Source organism: Natrix helvetica (assembly GCF_964273705.1).
Source record: "Natrix helvetica genome assembly, chromosome: 6".
In the NCBI taxonomy this organism is placed as follows: domain Eukaryota; kingdom Metazoa; phylum Chordata; class Lepidosauria; order Squamata; family Natricidae; genus Natrix; species Natrix helvetica.
Window position 1 is genome coordinate 845,194 of NC_138553.1, and position 24,421 is coordinate 869,614.

A 24,421-nucleotide genomic window follows, 5' to 3' on the forward strand; every position below is an offset into this window, starting at 1 on the left:
TCTGCTGGAACAGGTGAGGTGGGCTAATCTCATTGGGATGAGACGGTGCCTCAGATACCCTGGACCTATGTCCTACAGGGCTTTAAAAGTAATCATCTGTGGTGGTGGTGGTGGTGGAGTCAAACAAGGAATCAACCTGGAATCATGACGCTGTAACAAGTGACCTTTGGATTCTGACAACTCTTTCCTAGCGCCAATTTAATGCTGATGGGATTCTTGTGTATAGACATGAAAAATAAATGTTCTTAACTGGAACTTCGCACATGGTCCCGATTCTCCATGCCTGATGTAATCAACACTTTGAACTGGGCCCCAAAGCAACCTGGCAACCGGAGGGGCTTGTGCAGTGGTGGTGCCATACGATGCCACCTGAGGGACCTCCAGAATTTTCCGCGCTGCCACATTCTGCACTGGGTTGCAGCTTCCAAACACTCTTCAAGGGTAGCCCCAGGTAGAGCAGGTTGCAATACAGGCAGTTCTTGACTTACAACCGTTCCTTTAGCAACCATTAGGAGTTACAACGGCACTGGGAAAAGTGACTTATGACCGTTGTTCCCACTTACAACCGTTGCAGCATCCCGATGGTCACTTGATAACAATCCAGACGCTTGGCAACCGGCTCCTATTTATGACGCTCAGAGTGTCCAGAGGTCCTGCCATCCCCTTCGGACAAGGAAAATCAATGGGGAAGCCAGATTCACTTCCCAACTCTATTACTAACTGCATTCACTTAACAACTGTGGCAAGAAAGGTCATAAAACGGGGCAAAACTCACCGAACATCTGTCTCGCTTAGCAATGGAGGTTTTGGGCTCAGTTATGGTCGTAAATCGAGGCCTACCTGAAGGACTGAGAGGTGAGTGGGACCGAGTGATCTTGTGCGGATGGCCTTGAAATGGGTCAGTGGTTACGCTGGAAACGGGGTCAGGTTTGGGCGAGGTTCATTTTATTCGCTGCTTTAAATGCCATTTCAGTCTACCCCTCAGCCAAGATTCGGTGCCCTTGGGGGAGAGACCCCTTTCCCCCTCCTCTCTTAATGGGGACAGGAACACCCCTCCATTATGGTCGTAAACGGGCGGGAATATTAGGGACCTGCATCAGAATGCAGAATCTCCCCCTCCGCCTTACGCTGGAAGACTCAGGCCGGTTGCCATAGAAACCCTTTCATAGCCTCACCGGAGGGGGGGGAGAGGGGGGGGAAATCCAGTTATTAAAGTCTCTCCACCCCTGGATTAACAGGAACTAATTAAAGGAAAGGACAAAAGCACCGTGAGCAGGCCGGACGGGAAGCAATTGCAGGTAAACGAGGAAGGGCATTTCTACATACATGGGGGGACATTTTATGGTAAACTGTACACCTGGCATTCTTGTGACTCCTTTGAAGTGGATAATGAGGAGGAAAGAAGGAAAGATTGGAGTTGCAATCATTTTCTAAAATAATCAGACCTCTGATCTGCAAAGCGACAGACACCGAGGCTGCCATGGCTGCAAACTAGCCAGCCGGCCGTGATGTGATTTGGATGATTTGCTGAAAGCCAGCATAGAAATAACAACAATTTTGAAATACAGGCTTTCTTCGCTGAAATTCATGAGCAACTAGAGAGAAGAGCAACCAGGATGATGAGGGGACTGGAGACTAAAACATAGGAAGAACGGTTGCAGGAACTGGGCATGGCTAGGCTAGGCTAGGGAAGAGAAGGACCAGGGAGACAGGACAGAAGGAAGGAATGAAGGGAGGGAGGGAGGGAGGGAGGGAGGGAGGGAGGGAGGGAGGGAGAACAGGGTCTCCTGCTTGGGCGGAGGGTTGGACTAGATGACCTGTAAGGTCCCTTCCAACTCTCTTAATCTGGGTCCTGCAACCTATGCTATGCCCTGAAGCCGGGCCCATAAAACTCCAGGGCCGCTGTTGCTCTGGCCAAACAGACATTCCGGCTGAAGGCGACGCCCTGGGTCAGACCACAGGCTGATTCTCTTCAATCAGCACGACACTCACGTCTGCCTCCTGAAGCCTCTTGGCCGCTGCCACGGGCAGTCCTCAATTTACGACCAGAAGTGGAATTTCTGTGGCTAAGCATGGCGGCTTTTAAGGGAGTCACACCCGATCTTATGATCTTGTTTCCCCATGGCTGTTAAGTGAATAGTGCGGTCATTAAATGAGTCTGGCTTCTTCCTTTGACTTTGCTGGTTGGAAGCCGGTTGGGAAGTTTGCAAGTGGTGACCCTATGACCTGGGGACCCTGCAGGGGTCAAATATACTGTACATGCCGTCTGCCAAGCACCCACATTTTGCTAAAAGGAAAGGAAATGGGAAAGAGGAAGAGGAAGAGGAGGGAAGGCAGGCAAAGCAAGGGAAGAGAAGACAGGAAGGGAGCGGAAGGGAAAAGGAAAGAGGGAAGGGAAGGAAACTCTGGACTGAATCCAGAAAAACTACCAGGGGGCGGGAACGTTTCTGAAACGGCATATAAAATATGTATGAGCCTTGATGAAGTGAAATTGGATGAAAGGAGCTGCAGGCTGACAAAAGGGCTGCCGGTGCCTTCTGGGCTTCCTCCCAACTGCAGAACCCCCCCCCCCCCCAGGCCTCCCCCCCCTCTCTCTCACACACAGACAGAGCTGAATCAGGAAGGATGAAGGTGCCCTTTTTGGGGCAGGGAGACCGAAACCGATTGGGCTGAAACTCCCCACCAGGATTCTGTGCTTTAGTTTGGAGCCTGTTCCTCATTCAGACAAACTCTTAGCTTTCTCAGGTCTTGGGGAGCGGTTCCTGCAGGCCTGGAATCTCTGGGGTGGGATTCAAGAGGTCAGCCATGAATTGAATAAATGAATAAACACATAATCTCCCCTTTCACAACAGGGGAGCTGGCATTTCATACCTTCTTCTTTTCCTATTTTTAAAAAAAAATAAAGCTGGATTTACAATGACTTAACCTGGTTTCGCGCCAAAGCCTGGGGCACTGGGTGTGCACCTGATGCTTATGAAGATGGCTGGTTTTGCCATTCCAGGTGGCTGCCTAGGTTTATTTTTTTATTAGTTTTGCATTGGGTGTGTTCTCATTTATTTTAATAAAGTTGCCCAGTTACATATGTCCAATAATGTCTACAGAAATAAATGAAAGGAGGAGGAGGAGGAGGAGGAGGAGGAGGAGGAGGAGGAGGAGGAGGAGGAGGAGGAGGAGGAGGAGGAGAAAGAGGAGAAGAGAAGGAAGAAGGGAGAAAAGAAGAAAGGGAGGGAGGGAGAAAGAGAAAGGAAGGAAAAAGAAAGAGAGAGAGAAAGGGAGGGAGGGAGGGAAAGGAAGGGTGGGAAAGGAAGGAAAAAGAGAGAAAGGAAGGAAGGAAGGAAGGAAGAAAGAAAGAAAGAGAAAGAAGACAGAAAGAAAGAAGGAAGGAAGGAAAGAAATAAACAAAGCCTGTTATATCATTTGGAGCATAGCCCCTCCTGTGCTGCTGTTTCCAGCAGCTGGCATGACAGATAGACTGCCTCCGGCTGTGGCGTTTCCAGGCTGCTCTCAATCTTCCCATAATAATAATAATAATAATAAATATTTATTTCTTAGCCGCACCCTCTCCCGAAGGACTCGGGGCGGCGTACAACAAAACATATAAAATACATATCTGGACAAGACATACTTATAACAAAGACGTATATAAGACGTGTACAAGGAGGAGGTAAGCTGATAGATAAAAACAATGAAAATCACAATATTTAAAAACCCCAATAAAAATTCAATTAAATTACACTAATAAAAAACCCGTCAGGAGCGATATAGTTAGATCATGATTGAGCCAGGCTGGCTGCTTGGAATAGGTGGGTCTTGAGCTTTACACGGAAGGAGCGGAGGTCAGAGGTAGTCCTAATATCCGGGGGGAGGTCATTCCACAGGGCTGGGCCCGCCACAGAGAAGGCTCTACTCCTAGGCGCCGCCCCATGGCACTGTCTGGTGGACGGCACCTGGAGAAGTCCCTCTCTGTGCGAGCGAATTGGTCGCAGGGATGTATGGGGCAGAATACGATCCCGCAGGTAACTAGGTCCTGAGCCATGGAGCGCTTTAAAGATCGTAGTGCCCAGTGCCCTCCCAGTGCTTGGAAAGAGCTCCTTGATGCAGGGAGTTTCACAGACTAACCAAAGCCTCTATTCTTATATCTCTTAGCCCAGCCCACGGGAGGGTCCCGGGTTCCAGTGTCTCCTTCCACTGCTGGGGCTCTTTCTGCTAGCACAGGGGTCCCCAAACTTGGCCACTTTAAGGCTTGTGGACTTCAAATTCTGGGCGTTGAAGTCCACAAGTCTTAAAGCGGCCAGGGTTAGAGATCCTTGTGCTAGAGAAACGGAGATGTGCCAAGAAAGGCAACTGGCATGATGGGGGGCACATTTGCCCCTCAAAGACTCCCCAAAGGTTGCTCCTTTCCAGATGGATCTGTGCCAAGATGCCTCCTGGCTTCCCAAGGCCAACCCCCCTGCCCTCCTTCGGTCAGGGGCGTGGTTCCCCTTGGAGCAGCCAATAGCTGGCATTTCATGGGCATCTTCTGCAGCCTTCAAAGATATTGGACTTCCTCCTGCCAAATGCTTTTCATGCCTTCCTTCTCCCACCTGGGCAAGGCTGTTGGGGGGATGCCAGAATTACAGGCAGGATGCTCTGGAAATCTTCACAGATAAAATCCCGCAAAGCCCCCAAATGGGGAAGACTCCCCCAGCCAGCCTATGAGCAGGCACGGTTGCCATAGGAACAAGCAGGGATGCTCTCACGCTGAGCCCCAAAGGCCCAGGGCAGGATTCATCCCTCCTTCCTGCGCTATGAGGTCCCTGGGAATGTGGGTCTGGGGGCACCAAGAAACAGAGAAACGAAGGCCAAGGGGAACTGAGGAAGCCCAGCCTTCCTCTCATCTGAGAAAGACTCTGAGAGACGCTCTGGGATATCTTCTCCCAAATATAAAGCCTCCCTCCCTCCATCCTGCAGGCCCCTCCCCACCCTCAAGGCTGCGTTTCCACCCTGGGCCAGGCAGCCTTGTGCTCCCCAAAGCCTGAGACCACGGAAGTCACGGAGGGGAGGGTGGGATGCACGGAGCTTGACCCAAGGCCATTTTGGTCCTGGGTGGACAGCTTGGCACCAAAGGAATCCCTCCAACAATGCCATCCTCCCACCAGCACTGACAGGGCAAGCCACCTGCCGATAAACACAGAGCAAGCCCCACGCTCACTAACACTGAGGAGGTTACCTAGTTGGGTCATGAAACGTCTGCAAGAAAACAGAAAGCAACAAGGACCCTCCATTATTCTTCCCCCTCCTCCCCACCCCCCACAAATCCTCTTCCCTTCTAGCACTGATGATGTTCCCTAGTTGGGTCATGAAACGTCTGCAAGAAAACCGCCAAGCTCAGAGGGCACCCAGGACCCTCAGTTCAAGCCTGAGGTACAACTACTCTCTTCTATTTATACCATCTTGGTCCGCTTTCCAGCAGTTGGCACTAAAAGGGCATACACTGCCATGATGGGCATGTTCTTTCTACATCTCCACAAAGAAAAATAGAGGATGGGTTCGCTTAACGACTGGCGCCTTTGCTTAACAATTGTGGGATTTGCTTTACAACCCCCAATTTTAATTTACAAAATTGGGCATGATCACATGGAGACCTTCTTCACAACCCCCACCCCCACCCCAACTCACGACCAAAGTTATGGGCTCAATTAGGGTTGTAAATCAAGGAGAACCTGTAGGAAAAGGGCTGCTGAATTCTCAGAGAACAGAATGTTCTACCACCAGGAACGTTCCCTTGTGACAGAATGGAATTGAATGGAGCACTTTATTCAGCCAGGTATGATTAGAGACCTAAGGAATTTGCCTCCGGTATGGAAATACTCAGTGTTACATGCAAAGCCATAGAATAATTAATTATTTTATAATGAATAATTATAGAATTAATTGGAAGCTGGAACAAACGTGTCAATCACAAATACTACGGTTACGTGAAATGCAGCTTTGGGAGCCAAATCTGAGGCCAGGTGAGGATAAAAATTAATACCTTTGCTTTATTAGTAAAGATACTAACACATTAACATTAGTGATACTAATTAATACCACCAGTAACCCACATCTCCGCATTGAATACCGTGAGCTACTGACAAGAGATAATAGCTGTCCCCTTGATCCAGTTCACAAGGTTATTGGCTGCCTTCACACATGCCCAACCTGGTCCTTGGTTTTTTCCCTTTTCCTGGTTCCCACCATGCCTTGAACCACAAGCTTCGAGCCAGAGAGCCGGCTTAATTTGTGCAACAAGCTGGGTTACCTCAAAGCTAACTGAGATGTGGTCACCAGACTATAAAAAAGATGCTGAGACTCTAGAAAGAGTGCAGAGAAGAGCAACCAGGATGATGAGGGGACTGGAGGCTAAAACCTACGATGAACGGTTGCAGGAACTGGGCCTGGCTAGTCTAGGGAACAGAAGGACCAGGGGAGACAGGAGAGCAGTGATCCAATATTTGAGGGGCTGCCACAGAGAGGAGGAAGGGGGTCAACCTATTCTCCAAAGCCCCTGAAGGCCAGACAAGGAATAACAGATGGAAACTGACCAAGGAGGGATTCAACCTGGAAATGAGGAGGAATTTTCTGACAGAGAGAACAATCAAGCAACAGAACAGAAGTTCACTTCGGAGGTTGTGGGAGCTTCTTCACTGGAGGCTTTCAAGAAGAGACTGGACTGCCCTCTGTCAGAAATGGGATAGGCTCTCCTGCTTGAGTGATGGGGGTTTGGACTAGATGACCTCCAAGGTCCCTTCCAACTCTGTTCATCTGTATAGATTAACATCAAAGTGGCTTAGCCTGTCACTAAACTCCTTGGAGATTAATGGACCTGATTAAACCTAATCCCGGCAAACTGCCATCTGTTTTGGGGGCTCCTGACCCAACTTTTCCTGCCCAACCCTTTTCCATAGCAATCCTTACCCCCACCCCAGGCACTGTTATTCCTCATGGCGAGCTCACCCTCCTTCGGCCGCTGGGGTTGAACAAACAAGGGAGCCGTTGCCCTCCCCGTCTGAGCAGTGCCAAGGGCCCCCGTCCTGGGCATGAATCCTGCCAGGGGACGGCTCTGCTGTTCAATTAAAGACATCTTCTCATTATCCCTCTCCGTCTAAGCGGGCGAGAGATTGATGCATCTTTGATTATAACAGATAGATGAAATCTCTTTGGAGGAATATAAATTATGCAGATGAGCTTTTCTTGAATCGTGAAGAAAAACATTCAGGGGTGATTGTCCTGTGGGCATTTAAATATCATGCCCAATTGCAGAAGGAGTTGCTGGGCTCCAGTCAGGGGTGAGTCTCTCACCTCCCCCCCCCCCCCCGAGCAGGGTAGAGAGGGTGGGATGGGGAGGGGGTAACATCTCAGCAGACTGGCCCTCAAACCAGAGGGTGAGGAGGATGGATTGTAGGCTGTGACGAATCCAAGGTTCAGGCCTTGGCAGTTTCTTCAAGGATGTCCTCATGAGCTTGGCGGAACGTAGCTCTCGGATGAGAGTTTTCACACCTTACTATCCGTTCCAAAATCCATTCCTTATTCTGAAACATTTCACACCTTGCCCATCCTTTCCAGAACTGGATTCATCATTCTGAAACTGTGGGTCATCGTGAGCCATCTCAACCCACGCCCATCTGGGAGAGAAGGTTGAGCCGAGGGCCTGGGTGCTAGGAGATGCAGCCCAGGTTGCCTCCTTCGGCCGGAACCTCGAGGAGCAGGGCCAGGTCGGCCCCTCCAAATCGATCCTGCCCAGTCTAGCTCAGCGCCCATGGTGCTCTGCTGCCTCGGCCACCTTCCTCCCTTCCAGCCCTGGGAGTTTCACTCTTCCGGAGAAGCTCAGCCCTTCAAGCCTGAAGAGCTCTGGCGCCTTGCTATTTATCCCAAAGCCTGAGGGTCACGGTGGGAAACCCAAGGCCAGCCTCACTTGGAAAGTGTCCAAGCCCAGGTGGCCCTCTTCCGCCTGAACCCTGAGGAGCCCCTTCTCTCAGTGGAGCAGCACCGAGAACAATCTTGGTAGTGGAAATGGTGCAGAAGGGACTAAAGGGCTGGGGAGCAACTTCTGGCAGGTCCTCAGGGGGGGAAAAAAACCCAGGCCATTGATACTGGATGCATCAGCCTTGCAAACCAACCCCAGACTCCCAGACAGTCACTCTGTCCCTGGGAATGGCGCTGCACTGAATGTCAGAATGCCCCGTGGAAGAGAGTTTGAGAGACAAAGGCTCTCCCTCTCCGGAGCCTCCAATGGGACTCGGCGGCTGGACTTTGGACTTGCATGGAGCTCTAAGCCTTTTGAAATGGGTCCTTGGGCTGGATGACCCTCATCTTGCTATTCCCAATCCTGACTCCACAGCTGGGAAGATGCCATTGATCCTCAAGTGAGGAAGACCACGGATGTAAAACTGGAGCCGACAAACTCTTACGAAGCCACGCAGGGCACCTTGTGGGGGAGATGGGCGTCATAGAAATGTAGAAAGTAAGTAAAGAAGAGAGATCCAAATTATATCTCAGCAGGTCGGAAGGTTGTGTTGTTCTTCTCCCAAGAACCAAACAGGTTCCTCCGAAAGTTGCACAGTGAGAAGTTCACGAGAGTTAAAAGGATTTCCTCCCGCGGTCCAGACGAATCCTGGGGGATCCAATTTCATAGGAAGTAGGGAAGGTCCCGCCAGGATCAACTTTAAAAAGGGATCCTCTAACTGATTTATGGAAGGAACGGTGGTAGGCTTGATTTACTACCATGTAACACACGTGTACTTGTCTTCAGGCCCTTCTTGTTGAGAAAGAAATCTCCCTGGGGGGACAACCAAGATACGCCCCTCGCTGCTCCGGACGACAGAGAGCAGGAGTGGAGAACCGGCATTCCCAGTCTCTTCGCAGACAGGCTCACCAAGGGCCTTTGGCATGCGAAAACCACAACTCCTGGTGCCTCTGGGTGTGTGGGGAGACTGAGGAAAGTTCACAAAGCCAGCAGAAAGTCTGCCAAAGGGAGTCGCTGAGGTCCTTTCGGTACAGACACCCAATTAAGGAGGGTTCGGAGTATTGTGACGAAGATGCAGAAATTAGTTCCCGAGGGAGCCTTTACCTCCAAAGCCTTTGAAAGGGTGGGGCTTCCGTTTACTTGAGGCCGCTCTGTTTGGGAGGAGGAGGAGGAGGAGGAGGAGGAGGAGGCGGCGGCCTTGGGAACCAGCAGAGGGTGGTTGGCGACTTTACTCTTCATTCAAAGATTCTTCATTGGAGTTTAGTTGCAGTCCCCAGGTGCTTCGGTAGAAGGGTTGGTCTGCAACCCCTATACTCTGCTCCCGTACAGGAACGCACAAGACTGGCCCCCCACGCTCAAAATACCCCAAAGTAGATATATTGATTCTATCTACTTTATCAGAAGGTGCCACGGTTCCTTCTAGCAGACCTGGGAGAACTTGAAGGAAGGAAAGAAGGAAAGGGAGAGGGAGGGAAGACGAAGGCAGGGGAGAAGGGGAAGAGAAAGGGCCTGGGGCAGGGAGGGAGGAGAGAGAGAAGGAAGAGAAGGAGGGGAAGACGGTCATCCATGGGGCCAGGAGGGGCTGGAGGGGCAGGCTGAGACACACACACACACACACACACACACCCCGGGGGCTGCCTCCCTCCCCCTCCCGGATGGCGAGGAATCCTGCGTGGCCCTTGGGCAGGAGCCCTGCCAGCTCTCTCCCTTCTCCTGCTCCCTCCTGAGGCCGAAACCCGCCTGGGTGCCTCGGAATGCCATTCAGTGGGCGGATTCAGACTTAATCACTTCTCTGGCGACTTCCGAAAAGGAAGAGGCCGCCTCGCTTAATTTTCTCTTTTGTTTCCCAGCCTTCTGAAGGCCCTTTTGTCTCTTCTGCCCCCGGGAATCACAAACCCTTCTTTGGATTTGCCCCCTCACTGGCTGGACTCCCCAGGAAAGAAAACATCCAAATGGGCTGCCCACCGGTCCTCGACTTACAACACTTCATTTAGTGACCATTCAAAAGTTACAACGGCACTGACAAAAAGTGACATGACATCCCCAAGGTGATGAGATCGAAATTCGGACACTTGGCAACTGCTTTCCTCTCTCCGTGTCTTTCCTTCCTTCCTTCCTTCCTTCCTTCCTTCCTTCCTTCCTTCCTTCCTTCCTTCCTTCCTTCCCTTTTAGCAGAGGGCAGAGGGGTCTTTCTCAGGACCTGCCGCTCAGCCTCCCAACCTTCTAGAGAGGAAAGGAGGCCAAGCGGTGTTCCAATTGTTGGCCCCCATCTTTGCTTTGGGGAGCTGCTTAAGCAGGTGAAATGGAGCAGAGCTCCCTGGGAGGAAACCGCTCCCACTCGCACCTTTAGAAAACTCCAAACTGAGACGGAGACATATCTGGCCACTTGGCTTTTGACCTGTGCCAGGGCCACCCGGGGATGCCCTTGGGGGCCCTTCGGGGGCTCCTTTGCAGGCTGCCCTTCTCCTCTCTTTACAAGACGTCAACTGGAGATTTTCTCTTACGTTGCTTCTTCACAGCAGAGCAAACAAATGAAGATGGCGCTTGTGCCCCTGCCTTCCCATGCCTGCTGCTGTGCCACCCGAAGGGTGAGGGCATCGCTTACAAGGGTGAAACTGCCGCCTTTACTTTTGTGACCCCTCCCTGAAGATTAGGGGACGGCCGGAGTTATTCAAGGCAGGGACACACCAGTCTCTTCTTCAAAGCCTCCCGTGATGGAGCCCCCACCAACTTCTGAAGGCAACTTCCATTCCACGGATGAATTGCTCTCACTGTCAGGAAATGCCTCCTTAATTCCTGGCTGCTTCTCTCCTTCCTTCGTTTCCATCCGTTGCTTCTTGTCCGGCTTTCAGGGGCCTTGGAGAAGAGGCTGAGCCCCCTCTTCTTCGTGGAAGACCCTCAAATACTGGAAGACTCCCGGTCCTTCTTTTCTCCAGACTAGCTTCACAAGAGTGCTAAACATCAGCCGAATAAACATCCAGAAATGCCTGCCTGCCTCTGTGTGTGTGTGTGTGTGTGTGTGTGAGTGAGTGTGCAGTGCTCCCCTAAAGCAGCCCATTTCCCTCCATTGCGCTTAAATTCTGCAGCCCCCCCCCCCCCCCGCCCATCTCCCTGGACGGAGAGCCGAGGCAGAAGGCCGTGCCGGTCGCTCTGTGTGCTGGCTGAGCCAGGCTGAGAGGTCCATAGCCCCCTGCCCAGATTGCTGGGGACCTTAGCCCCTGCTCCGGCCTCTCTCCTGGGAGCCCTCCTGAGCTGGGCTGGGCCCCTGAGCCTCTTCCTGCCCCCTGGAAACAATGCCTGGCCATGGAGGGTTTTCCGGACATTCTTCGGGAACGTCTATAAAAAGGCCGAGAACTCTGGGCAGGAAGCGTCAGCCATTCTGAGCACAGCCAGGTCTTCCCAAGGGAAAGGCTCCTGCCCTGGCGCCTTCAGGCTGGGCACTGCCCTCCCAATGCCACCCAGCCCAGAGGGAGGGCCGGAAGCCAAAAGAGAGCCCCCAGGCCAAGCTCCAGCCACCTCCCCTCCCCTCCCCTCCCCTTCCTCTTGGGCTGATGCTGCCTGAGTAAAGGCCGGCTTCCTTTTACATCAGTTCATTTACTGACTGTTCAAAGTTACGACGGCACTGAAAAAGCAACTTTGGACCGTTTCTCAGACAACCGATGCATAAATTGAGGACTACTTGTATTATTTTTGGCCTCTGCATCAGCCACCTTGCCCTGCACGCTGACCCTGCCAGGTAGGACAATCACAAGAGTTTAGACCTCCAGCCAAGGTCGAGGGGGCCTCGGATGATATTCTGGTTCATCCCAAGTTGACAAGCTTAATAGACTCCGGTGCATAATTCAATTTTCTCCCATCTTTTCCGAGAATAAGAAAAGCCGTCCCTTCTTCCATCCATTTGCCCTCTTCCCCTTACACCCAAGGGGCGGTTTTGCAAGAGAGACCCTTGGTGCCTCTGGCCAGCTGGCTTCTCCGAGGACCCCTCTTGTGCGCTTCCTCTTCCCTCCCACCCCCACCCACAGAGCCCCCCACCCACAGCAGCCTCGGGCTCAGGAGCAGAAGGAGAGGGGGGGCAGGTGCCCCTCAAAGAGCAGCTGCCTGGCAAGCACCCTGGCATGGGCTCCTGGGGGCTCCCTGGGGAATAGCAACAGCATTCCCTGCTAGAATGAATGGGGTGGGGCAGATCCCTAGAGGTCCAGGAGAGCTGAAGCCTCGATCCCTTACCAGCTCAGGATTGACCCCAACCTCTCTTCGGGTCACGCCAGAGCCTTGGCAGCCCCCAAAGACCACGGGGGGGGGGGGGGGGGCAGCAGGCGAGGGTCCCTCCTGGATGGGCCAAGTGGGCCTCCCTTCCAGGAACAGAGATGCATCTCCAGGGACAACCGACTGAGTTGTGGGTCACCGGAGAGGGAGCCAAAGGGGCAGCTTTGGGGCAGAGAAAGGACAGGAGGGGCTGGATTTTGAAGAGACCCCTCCCTCCTGCCCACAACAGCCACCATCACCCCTCTGGAACTTTCCGTAGGAGGTGAAATGAGTTCTCTCTCTGTCTGTGTGTAATGTGTGTGTGTGTGTGTGTGTGTGTGTTGGGAGGGGGGGAGTAGGCATGCACCACATTGTCAAAACTGACTCATGTCAGTAACCAGAGAGGAGCAGAGGTGGAACACACCAATAGCGCTACTGAGACAGTTTCACCCCAGAATTTATTTCATCATTTCTGTTCCTTAGATTGATATGTTATCCATCTTACTACCCAAATGGTGGCTGACAGGATCAGGGCAGCACAAATATAAAAGCATTCAAATTGACTGCAATTAAATAAAGATGGAAAAACGAGAGCAGAAAATGGTTATGGGGGTAGAGCCGGAGAGGACCCTGGAGGTCTTCTAGTCCAACCCCCTGCTCAAGCAGGAGGCCTTATAGCAGTGGTTCTCAACCTGTGGGTCCGGGGCCCTTTGGGGGTCGAACGAACCTTTCACACCATCGGAGAACACGTATTTTCGAAGAGATACGGAAAACATAAAATAATTTTATGGTTGGGGGGGGGGGTCACCACAACATGAGGAACTGCATTAAGTGGTCGTGGCATTAGGGAGGTTAAGCCCCCCTGCCTGATACCATTTCAGACAAATGGCTGCCCAGCCTCTCCTTAATAATCTCCAGTGTTGGAGCCCCACAACCTCTGGAGGGAAGCCGTCTGACGGATTCAGTGTTCTAATTGTCAAGGCATATCTCCAGGTTGCTTCTCTCCTTGATGGATTTCCACCCATTGCTTCCTATCCTGCCTTCAGGTGCTTTGGAAAAGAGGTGGAGCCCTCCTTCTCTGAGGCAGCCCCTCCTCAAGCCCTGGAAGTCTGCTCTCCTGTCCCTCCGAGTCCTTCTTTCCGTTCATCTAGACATGCCCAATTCCTGTAACCTTTCATGAATTCATTCACGAATGGCTGTCCATCCCGAATTAGGATTTTGTTTAAAATCTAGCTCTCCCTTTTACAAAACTGAAGATCCCTTCAGGGGAAATCCTGAAATATTGGTTCAGAGGACAAAGGACAAAGACTGATTGCATCCATCCTAGATGGCTGCCTAGCCAAGGATCCGGGGAGGATGAAGGAATCCCCGGGGATCCAGCCTTGGTCCTCAGAAACCAGGAGTCCACGTCCGGCAAGACCCAAAGCCACAACAGGCCTGGGGAAGCAAGACTGCCCTCCCCCTCCCCTGCTAAAGTTTCACCCTATCCTGAAATGGATAACATTGGTCCCCGTGTAGAGCAGGGGTCTGCAACCTTGGGAACCTGTGAGCCAACTCCTAGAATCCCCCAGCTAGCAAAAGTCATGGGGCTTCCCTCTAAGCTGGCACAAGAGTTGGCATGGCCCCCTCCCGGAAGACTCCACCCCAATTCATCCCCTATCGCAGGATGTTCTTCCTAAATTATGCCCAGAAATGCATGTTCATACAACCATTTTTCAAGGGTGCGAAAAAAAGGTACATGGGTTTTGCTGCCCCCGGGCACATGCCGCCACATCCTGCCAGCTGTCCTGCCTTTTCCCACAGCCTCCCTGACAATGCCAACTGTGGGCAGCTGAAGGTGCCCCAGCTCCAGCTCCCCCTGAGCTGGGAAGAGGGCACCGGTGGCCGGACTCTGAATGCCAGGCAGGAAGGCTTGAAATGAAGCAAAGAGCCACTGGGCAGAGGTGGCAGACTACATTTCCCAGGAGGCATTGGTCTGTCCTTCCCGCCTAGGAGCTTGGTGCCCACTCCCCCATCCAGCTTGGCAGTGCCCACTTCTTCAGACTGTGTGGGCTGCTGCTGTGCCCGGCATGGGGTCTTTCTCCAGACATCACCCTGAGCACATTACGCCAGCAGCAGGTGAGAAAATCAGTACTGGCACACTCGCAATGGGCTTCCCCCAGTTTGGACACACTGCGGTGGGGGCAGGCATGGGTTGCTGCCCCTCTTGACTGCCCCCCTCCCCCCTGCAGTGGCTCCTTTGCTCTGCTGAGAGCAAAATAAGTGAAGGAAAAGAGTTGGAAGGGGCCTTGGAGGTCTTCTAGTCAACTCCCTGCTCAAGCAGGAGACCCTAGTCAAATCTGGACCAATGGCTGTTTTGATGCTTAATGCTTCATTAGCATTAATTAAACTTGATGCTTAATCCTTGGAATGGACCCATGCAGCAGCGCTAGGGTGGGATTTGCAAAGTAAACTTGGAACAAGGAGTTGGAAGGGACCTCCGAGGTCTTCTAGTCCAACCCCCTGCTCAAGTAAGGAGACCCCATCCAGTTCTGGGCCGATGCTTGCCCAGCCTTCCTTGAGAGCAGAAACCGATTAATTAACTGGATACTTAGCGCTTGCAACGGAATCCACGCAACGGAATCCCAGAGCTAGAACCGGCGGAGATTTGACAAACTAAACTTAGAACAAGGACACGGATGAAGAATCCCGGGGTGGGAAGGGACCCCGAAGGTCATCTAGTCCAACCCCCGGCCCCACAGGAGACCTTCTCCCATCCCGGACCACCGGCAGCTTAAGGCTTCTGCGCCCACCGAGCACCCAGCCGCGCGGCGCTTACCTTGCGGGGTCCCGGGGGGCGTCCGGAGGGGCTCGGGGGGCGTCGGGCGCTGTCGAGGGGCGAGAGGAGCGAGCTCCGTTCACTGCCGCAAACTCAGCCCCCTCGGCAGCGGGGAGTTTCCAGCGTCGCCATGGCAATGAGGGAGAGGGGGCGGCTAGGAAGGGCAGCCGGAAAAGTTGTTTGCCGGAGGGGGGGGGGAGGGCGGGACGGCAGCTTCTTCGCCCGCTTCCCGTCCCCAGGCATCCCCTCCCCTTTAGACCTGAGCCCCTTGGGGAAGGGGGAGGCCTTGGGCTTCTATCGGCCCCCTCTGCTCCCCCCACTTCCAAGGGGAGGCCGAGACTTCTCCCGCAGGTTTCAACCAAGAGGCTGGGGAGTATGGGAGTTGGAGTTGCTGGGTGCCAGCTGAGAAAAAAGAACACTTAAGCTGCATCCTGGGGGAGGATGCCAAACCTTCCGGGGCACAGCCAGGGGTGCATCGGGCACACTCTGCCCCCAGGCCTCTCCCTCAAGGCTGGGGTGTTTCTATGGCCACGGGAGAGCCTTATGCCACCCAGGTAAGGATGCTGTGTGCCTCTCGGGTGGGGGGGGGGGATGGATTGGGCTGCTGGAGGAGGGGTCTCCAAGCCTGGCCACTTTAAAATTTATGGACTTCCACTCCCAGAATTTCCCAGCCTGGAAGTTTAATGTTTGGAGCCCCCTCCTCCAGCGGCCCAATCCCCCCACCCAGTTGGCTTCGTGGGGCAGCCATGCTCAGAGCTGCAGGAGGAGAAGCCCACGGCCGACCCCAGGCCAGAGGAGTCCTTTCCCCTCCCCCCAGAGTAAGAACGTTGTAAGAGTGAGGACTAATGAGAAGTCACTTTTTCAGTGCTGTCATAACTTTGAACATTTATTAAATGAATGGTTGTTAAGTCGAAGATGAGCTGCCATTTTAACGCCTGAAATGCTAGCAGGAAGTGATCAAGTGCTCACTGTGCCAGAGAATCCACTCGGGATCCTTCCTAAGATCCCGATTATAAAACAAAAATGGAGAAGAAGCAATGTTGAAAATCATGAAAGATTCTCCCTCAAGGGGGGGTCTTCTTGTCTAATCCCCTGCCCCAACAGGAGACCCTCTCCCACCTCTGACCAACGGAGGGCCGAAGGCTCTTGGGGGGTGGGGAAACATGTCCTTCCCATCTCCTGTCAGGTACTAAACCCTCCTGAAGATCATAAAAAGGCAGAATGTGAGGCTGGCGGCTGGGAGGGGCTATTAGGAGGATTAAGGTCAGGAGAAGTAACTATGGAAGAGGATTACTTCAGTCAACAAACCCCAAGAGTCACCCTGTAGCAAGCCAGCGAAGGTTATGATAGGCAAGGCTTCACAGCGATTGGAAGAACAGAGAAGGAAGATAGACGTCCTACAACAGTGTCCAACAACACTCGTTGAGGCCTCCTGAAGAACCAGAATTTTGTACCTCCCTTGGCATTTGAGGAGGAGGAGGAGAAAGAGAAGAGGAGGAGGAGGAGGAGGAGGAGGAGGAGGAGGAGGAGGAGGAAGAAGAAGAAGAAGAAGAAGAAGAAGAAGAAGAAGAAGAAGAAGAAGAAGAAGAAGAAGAAGAAGAAGAAGAAGAAGAAGAAGAAGAAGAAGAAGAAGAAGAAATGATCTACCATTCCACGTCTGACCCATTGCTCGATCCAGGAAGTCTAGAGACTCAGCAGAGATTTCTGGATTAGCAGTTGGAATTGCAGAGAAGAAGGTTTTCTCATAAGGGCCTCCTGGATGTCTTCAGGAGTCTGGTGAGTCTGGAGTAATTTTGAAAGATTGAACAATTGGAAAACTCAGCCAACGTCCACCAGGTGAATCCAGGAAGAGCATGGCTAATGCTAGCCGTCTTTCTCCCAAGAAGACCATCGGCCATAGGCCCAAACTGAAGATTCTCAGGTGAATCCCAGAAGATGTTGGACTCAGCAAAAGCCGTGTGGAATCTCATCTCTCCTGGCAGGGGACAGGACAGCACAAACACGTCCTATGCAAATTATTTTCCTTGGCTCCATGAAATTTCTTTGCTTTGATCTCCCTCCAGGACAGGCGGTCTCAGGGACATCTGGGTTCACTTTGAGGGGTGGGGGGGCTTGAATAAAGAATGCAAACCTCTCACTCACCCCCCCCCCCACCCCCACCACACTCCCAAGACCAAAATCAACCCTGAAGCGTGGGGGCTTCCAGCCAGAAACCTGCACAGAGATGATTAGGAAGCCTACTGAGACATCAATTAATTGGTCACCTGCCTTTTGGCGAATGAATTGATGAACTGGTAGACCTTTCAACGGAGGCTTTGGGGAATCGTCTCTGGAATGCATTGTTGGAAGCCATTGACAAACCACTCAAAATATATTTATTTATTTTTCATTGACTGCTTCAGAATGGCTGAAGGATCTGAGTGGGGAAGAGCAAAGCTGTTTACGACTTTCACCAATATCAGAAATGGTAACGCTTACCACTGTATCTGAGTGATAAGCAAAAGATTACACCTAGGCAGGAGAAATCAAAGGTATAAGCATAGATTAGGCAAACCCTGGCTCAAAATCAGTAACACCGAGAGGGACCTTGGTGTCCTAGGGGACGATCCCTTAAACGCCAGTCAGCCGGGAGCAGCAGCAGCAGCGGAAAAAAGCTGATACAATCCTTGGTTGTATAAACAGGGGCATGGAATCAAAACCATGTGAACTATTAGTACCGCTTTATAAAGCTTTGCTAAGACCGCACCCGGGATACTCCTTCCAGTTTTGGTCACCACATTAGAAAAAAAGCAGAGAAGAGCAAATAAGATGAATGGGAGTCCTGGAGACTAAAAGATGACAAACGGTTGCAGGATTTGGGTATGGCCACCCTAGAGAAAAGAAGGACTAGGGGTGACATGATAGCAGCATTCCAGTATCTGAGGGGCTGCCCCAGAGAAGAGGGGGTCAACTTATTTTCCAAAGCACCAGAGGGCAAGAGAAGAAAGAATGGATGGAAACTAAGAGAGAAGCAACCTGGAATCAAGGAGAAACTTCATAACAGGACAATTAACCAGTGGAACAGCTTGCCAGCAGAAGCTTGTGGGGGCTCCATCACTGGGGGTTTCCAAGAAGAAACTGGACAGCCATTTATCTGAAATAGTATAGGTTCGGACTAGAAAACCTCCAAGGTCCCTTCCAACTCTATCCTGATTGATTGATCGATTGAGCCTCAAATTCATAGCCTACATCACAGCTTCAAATACGTTTAATAAAGATAAACGGCCACAGGCCTCCGAAATGTTCTGGGAGAAGCTTCCAATCTGGGGATGTACAAGTATTATTTCTAGGCTGCATTCCTGTCAACTGGCGCCTTTCCAAAGACAAGCGTTGGTGGCTCCATGAAGCCCCAGATGGTCACAGAAAGGAAGGAGAACTGATGGCCACCTGTTATCCGAGGGACTTCCTGCTTCACCTTCACAAGCAGGGGATGGACCTTGCTTCAGAAAACCCTCCATAAAACGGCTTCGCTTCTTAGCTCTGCCTCTTTACAAATCAATGCAGGTTAAGAGCAACTTCCCTCCACCTTCCATCGCTGCTCCAGAGGCTTTCTCCACCCTTGAGATGAAGTCCTCTTCATCCATGTTTGAGAGGGCAGAAAACCTGACCGTAGCCTCTTCTGCCCCTGGACACCCCTTCGAGGTCATGGCTGGTACAACCCAGGTTTCATGCACCTGGAGGAGGCCCCTGGCTGCAGTCAGAAGAAGGGTGAAAGTTCTGCTCGGCATAGATGGGAGGGCCTCCACCGGTTGCGCTCATGGGCGGGGGGCAAGATGAAGGCCCTTTCCGTGGAGGATAGCAATTTTGTGCCAGGATGGTCAAAGCTCTCAGATGCAGAAAAGGTCAGCTAGGATGTCGGCTGTTCCTGCTCACTGCGGGGATCCCCCACTGCAGGAATGCTTCCAGGGCTACCAGGAAAGGAAGGCCTATCTTCAGCAGGAACCCCCCCCCCCTCTTGCTTTTAGGACTCCTTTCACCCAGGCTTCTTCTAAGGGCCCATACCTGCTCCCCTCTGATTTCCAACTTCTGGTTCTCCTCCCCTTTCATCTAGTCTTCTCCAGTCAGGTCGCTGACACTCTCTGAGCTAGGTGGTTTTCTTCCAGACATTTCATGACCCAAACTAGGTAACAGCATCAGTTTTGGAAGGGAGGAGGGTTTGTAGAGAGGAGGAGGAGGAGAATGACTGTGGGGCCCTTGGTGCTCTCTGAACCTGGTGGTTTTCTTCCAGACGTTTCATGACCCAATTAGGTAACATCAGCAGCGCTAGAAGGGAGGGGGTTTGTTCTCTGTTTATACAACACAGCTGGCTTGCCCTGTCAGTGGCCCATCAACAATCAAGCAGTAAACAAGGCTCCAATCAAGGAACTATACAATACAATACAATACAATAGTAGAGTTGGAAGGGACCTTGGAGGTCTTCTAGTCCAACCCCCTGCCTAGGCAGGAAACCCTATACCGTTTCAGACAAATGGCTATCCAACATCTTCTTAAAGACTTCCAGTGTTGGGGCATTCACAACTTCTGGAGGCAAGCTGTTCCACTGATTAATTGTTCTAACTGTCAGGAAATTCCTCCTCAGTTCTAAGTTGCTTCTCTCCTTGATTAGTTTCCACCCATTGCTTCTTCTTCTACCCTCAGGTTATCACCTCAGACAAACAATCAACAGTAAACAACAACCCAATCAAGGAACAACCAAGAACACCCACACAGGGCAGCCACTCACCTATACACAGAGAGCAAATCCCACTCCTTTCGAGCACTGATGATGTTCCCTATTTTGGTAATGAAACGTCTGCAAAGAAACAACCCAGCTGAGAGAGCAGTTGAACCTGAGCTCCAGATATTCCCTTCTATTGATACTCTTCTCCAAGTTTATCAGACTCTTCCCTTCCCTTTTTCTCTTTCCTGGATTTAATCCCATTTTTGGCTGTGCTTCCTGGGCTCAGCATGCTGCAGGATACCTTAAAATGTGGCACATGGAATTGGGCATGATCTGACATCATGCAGAATTGGGCAGAACAGTGACCTGGATGCTGGACCTTCAGGATGTCTGATGATCTATCAACTTTGGAATTAGTTGCAGTTTTCAAAGACTCCAAGATTCCTTTCCCTCGTGCCAGTCCTAAGAGAAGATTCCTCCAGTTGCTGCCTGCTTCTTTGGCTTCTCCTCCCTAAATGCAACCTTACAGTATAACCAGAATTGGAAGGGACCTCAGAGGTCTTCTAGCGCAACCCCCTGCTCAATCAGGAGACCCTAGACCATTCCAAACAAGCCTCTTCTTGAAAACCTCCCACGATGGAGCACCCACAACCTCCGGAGGCAAGTCATTCTCGCTTCTTGTGTTACAAGTTGATCCCTTCTTCTTGGTGGCAGCCCCTCAAATATTGCTCAAAGACTGCTCTCATGTCACCCCCCCCCCCGTCCTTCCTTCCATTAGCCGAGACACACTCAGTTCCTACAACCGTTCATCATATGTTCTTGCACACGGACCTCTAATTGTCTTCCTTTTTCTGCATTTCTTTCTAGAGTCTCAATATCTTTTTAATATCGTGGTGACCAAAATTGGGTACAAAATTCGGAACTCTCCTTGGTTCTCCTGTTCTGATGGGAAAATGGCACTCTCCTAGATCATCATTTTTACACTTTTATCTCCTTTTAAGTTTCTCCTTGCTAGCATCTGCCTGCCACGATCCTTTTTGCTCCTAATTCTGTTTTCTCTGGCATTAGCTATTCTTCTCAATTTCCTTTATGCAGCAGTCTGAAAAGCATTTACACTTAAAACCGTTAATGCCCTCCCTGGAGCTCCTCCTTATTCCCACCTCCCCTTTATTGCTATGGTGCGAGCTATTCATATATTTTAAATGTTCATTGGCAAGCAGAAAAGCCTCCGTTTTGGGGAGGTGAATAAGGAAAGGCAAAGTATCCATGCGCATTAATTAATGCACATCGAGAGGGGTGTCATTATGAGAAAGGGGAGGGGCCTCATTTTCATAAAAGGGCTCTTCTTTGTCCTTGCTTGTGCCCACCAATGCGATAGAACTGGGTCACTCGCTCCCCCTGCCAGTTGAATTTCAAGATAAGTAAAGGCATTTGCGGAGAGAGAGGGGAACAGATGGTGGCTGTCTGAACCATTTTCATGGCTGAGATGAGATAGGATTTGAATTCAGGACTCCCAGCTGCTCCCTTAAACACGCTCCACACTTTGCCATGGTGCCTGCCACTTATGCTGTGGCTCCTGGCAATCCAACAGCGTGGCCCAGAGACCCACAGCTTGTTGGCTTCCTGGTGAGCAGGACACCAAGAGGATCCGATGCAGGTAGCAAAGAAATCACCCTGGGGATCCAGTCCCAACACAGAGAGATTTCTGAAGGCATGACAAAAAGATGGGGAGGCTTTGGAAGAAGTGCCGAGAAGAGCAACTGAGATGGTTAAAGGCCTGGAGACTAAAACATAGGAAGAACAGCTGCAGAATTTGGATATGGCCAGTCTGGAGAAAAGAAGGACCAGGAGGGACATGAGAGCAGTCTTCCAGTATTTGAGGGACTGCCACGAAGAAGAGGGGGTCACATTATTCTCCAAAGCCCCTGAAGGCAGGATGAGAAGCAATGGATGGAAACTAACCAAGGAGAGAAGCAACCTGGAATTAAGGAGAAATTTCCTAACAACGAGGACAACTAACCAGTGGAACTGCTTGCCACCAGAGGTTATGGGGCTCCAACATTGGAGATTTTAAAGAAAAGATTGGACAGTCACCTGTCTGAAATGGGATAGGGTCTCCTGCTAGAGCAGGGGGTTGGACTAGAAGACCTCCAAGATCCCTTCCAGCTCTATTCTGATTGAAGATTGAAGACCAGCTCGGAACCTCCTGCTAGAGGGAACTAGTCAAGGCGAATCATGGCAACTCAAGGAGAAGGACAAGAAGAAGGAGGGGGGCATTTTGGACAGTGCTCTGCAACATTGCTGCCTTTGATCAGAGGGAACTCATATGTAAAGGCCAGATCCTGCACCGTGGGGTGCACTAAGTTGCACTGCGAAGGGCCTGATCCTGTGCCAACCTGATCCATCACAGAAGAATGCCTGATCCAGGGTCATCAGCACAAAAACGCCCCTCCACCACTTGCCACCTGAGGACCTCTTGAGACAGCCAGGAGATTCCTCTCGTTCCACTTGCTCCACGCCAATCCTGGCCTCTCGACCCAACCATGGCTTCTATCTGGTTTATTGCCGCACTAAACCTGCCCTTCGAATTTTACAGTCAGGAGTGCAGGGTAGGCCCTGAGCAGCAGCTCCAAAGAACCAAGGCTTTGTGTAAGAAGCCAGGTGTCAGATGCAAACAACCAGGTGCAAAGGTGAAGGTTCAAAGTTACTGATTTATTGCTCAAACCTACAAACAGGAGTCTTCTCACACTAACGGTTTGCCCCTGGGTGAAACTAGACGAGGGTCCATGGCATTGAAGGAAGTTTGGACTTAGCCCTCTTGTGACTACCTAGAGATTCTACACAGACCCTGCTTGACTCCTGCCCTTGGCTCTCTCCTATATCAGGGCTGTCTTTGGGCCAAGAGGCCAAGGACCCAGCAGCTTTGCCTGGCCTGGAAGTGGGTAAGGGCTTCCTTCATGCCAGAGGCCTGTGACCAGCCCAGCACAATGTTGGTCTTCAGTGGGTGGATCCAGAGCGAAGTCCAGCTCTCTCCCATTAGATGAGGGTGTTCTGAGCGGGGCTGCGGGTCAGCGCCTGGGAGATCCAGGCATGGATTGGTAGCTCATCAAGAACCCTTGAAGGCTCCACAGTCCTGACTCTCCTTCTCATCCCAGGAGAAGCCTTCAAGCAGGAGCCGAGCAATGCCACCCCCTTCACTCTGCCATGCCTCCCAGGTCCTATCCCCACCCGACTTCTGCTGGCCTCGGAGGGTCCCAGAGGCCCCCCCAAACCAGAAACTCGGCCTCTGGACCCTCAAGGCACCCTTCCAACGTCTCCTCGCCTGTCCTGCTGGAATCGCAGCCAGTGGAGGTAGGTGACACCACCTGGGCTACTCTCTCACCCCATACTCACACGGGTTTTAACAGAGGAAGACAAAACTAAACAGAGATTTTCTCATTTTATGCCCAAAGCTGTTTAATGCTCCAGCCCCAACAGGAAGTCTCTTCAACCCTCCTTGGCAGGATGCGGGCTGGAGGCTCAGGGACCAGCTCTGCTTCTGGTTTGGCAGAGTTGCTGCAGAGTTGGGTCCCTGGGGGACGGTCTGCCTGGTTGCTCCTGATTCTGAAGCCACAGTGGCGGCAGCCCCCCTCCCCCCCATAGCCTAAAAGCCCCATTTCTTACCTCGGAAGGAGGCTGGTGGGTGAGCTTGGCTGTCCGTGAAACTCAGGGAAGATTGGCCAGGAGGAGGAGGGCAGCCCCGCCCTCCGTCCCCTTCCTTCCTCCAGCCTGCCAGGAAAACGACATCCCCCAGCTTGTGCTCTCTGACACCCCCCCCCCCCCCGCTATTTCCCTTTTCCCAACTCCAGCCATTTTTCCATAGCGGGGGGGGGGAGGGGGCGCAGTGGCTATGGTGGGCTGTTGTATGCCAGGGAGAGCTCTGCTGGACGAGGAATTGTTCTCCAGGGAAGGTCCTCATGGCCAAACCAGACAGACCACACCAGTAGGCCAGGGCACCAGGCGAATGGCTGTGTGGGCAGCCAGAGGCTCTCCGGCTTTGATCTGCAGGCCGTATCTTTTTTGGAAATAAGCCCGGTTTGTTGTAAACCAGCCTGAGCCTCCCAGAGTTGGGGGCAGGAGGTTGTAGCAAGGACTGTGGAAACATATAGAGAGCCCCCCTCACAGCCAGGGACCCTCCAGTCATGGGAGACAAGACGGCTGGAAACAACAGGGCCCGACTGGGCAAGAGAACCAGGCATGACGGTGCAGTGGAGGGATTTTTATGCCTGCTTCTCAAGGGATTGATTGAGGTGGGGGTGGGGGTGGGGGAAACGGACCCTCTTCCCCAGCATCCAGCCCCCTCGGTCCCTCTGGATGCCTTAGCCACCCCTTCCCCATCTCCAGCACACCGAAGCTTCTCTTTCAAAAAGCCATCCGGGGTAGGCAAAGAATCTCTTCGCTAAAGGAGCAAGCGAGTTCCCTCAGCTGGAAACCTGACCGGGTATTTGACCTCGGATTAAAAAATAAATTAATAATAATAGTACAAGGTAGTCCTCAACTTATGCCCGCAACTGAGCCTCGGATTTCTGTTGTTAAGCAAGATGTGTGTTAAGTGAGTTTTGCCCCATTTTACGACCTTTCCTGCCACAGTTGTTCAGTGAATCACTGCCGTTGTTAAATTAGGAACATGGTTGTGAAG

The 24,421-nt window shown here is 51.9% G+C and overlaps 2 protein-coding genes across 7 annotated transcripts in view; one reads left to right on the plus strand and one right to left on the minus strand.

The window, feature by feature from the left end:
* The window catches only part of SHANK3 (SH3 and multiple ankyrin repeat domains 3), a 241,380-nt gene extending 217,920 nt beyond the window's left edge, over window positions 1-23,460 (minus strand). For 5 of the 6 annotated variants that reach the window (XM_081957745.1, XM_081957744.1, XM_081957742.1 and 2 more), the window contains exon 1: window positions 23,407-23,460. The gene's annotated coding sequence lies outside the window, so the exon portion shown is untranslated. Of the gene's footprint in view, window positions 1-15,044; window positions 15,143-23,406 lie in introns of those variants that run through there. The other variant, XM_081957743.1, reaches the window with a different exon arrangement.
* LOC309394511 (nucleoside diphosphate kinase 6-like) overlaps window positions 1-24,421 on the plus strand; it is a 435,625-nt gene that overhangs the window by 286,224 nt on the left and 124,980 nt on the right. The gene's annotated exons all lie outside the window — the stretch shown is intronic.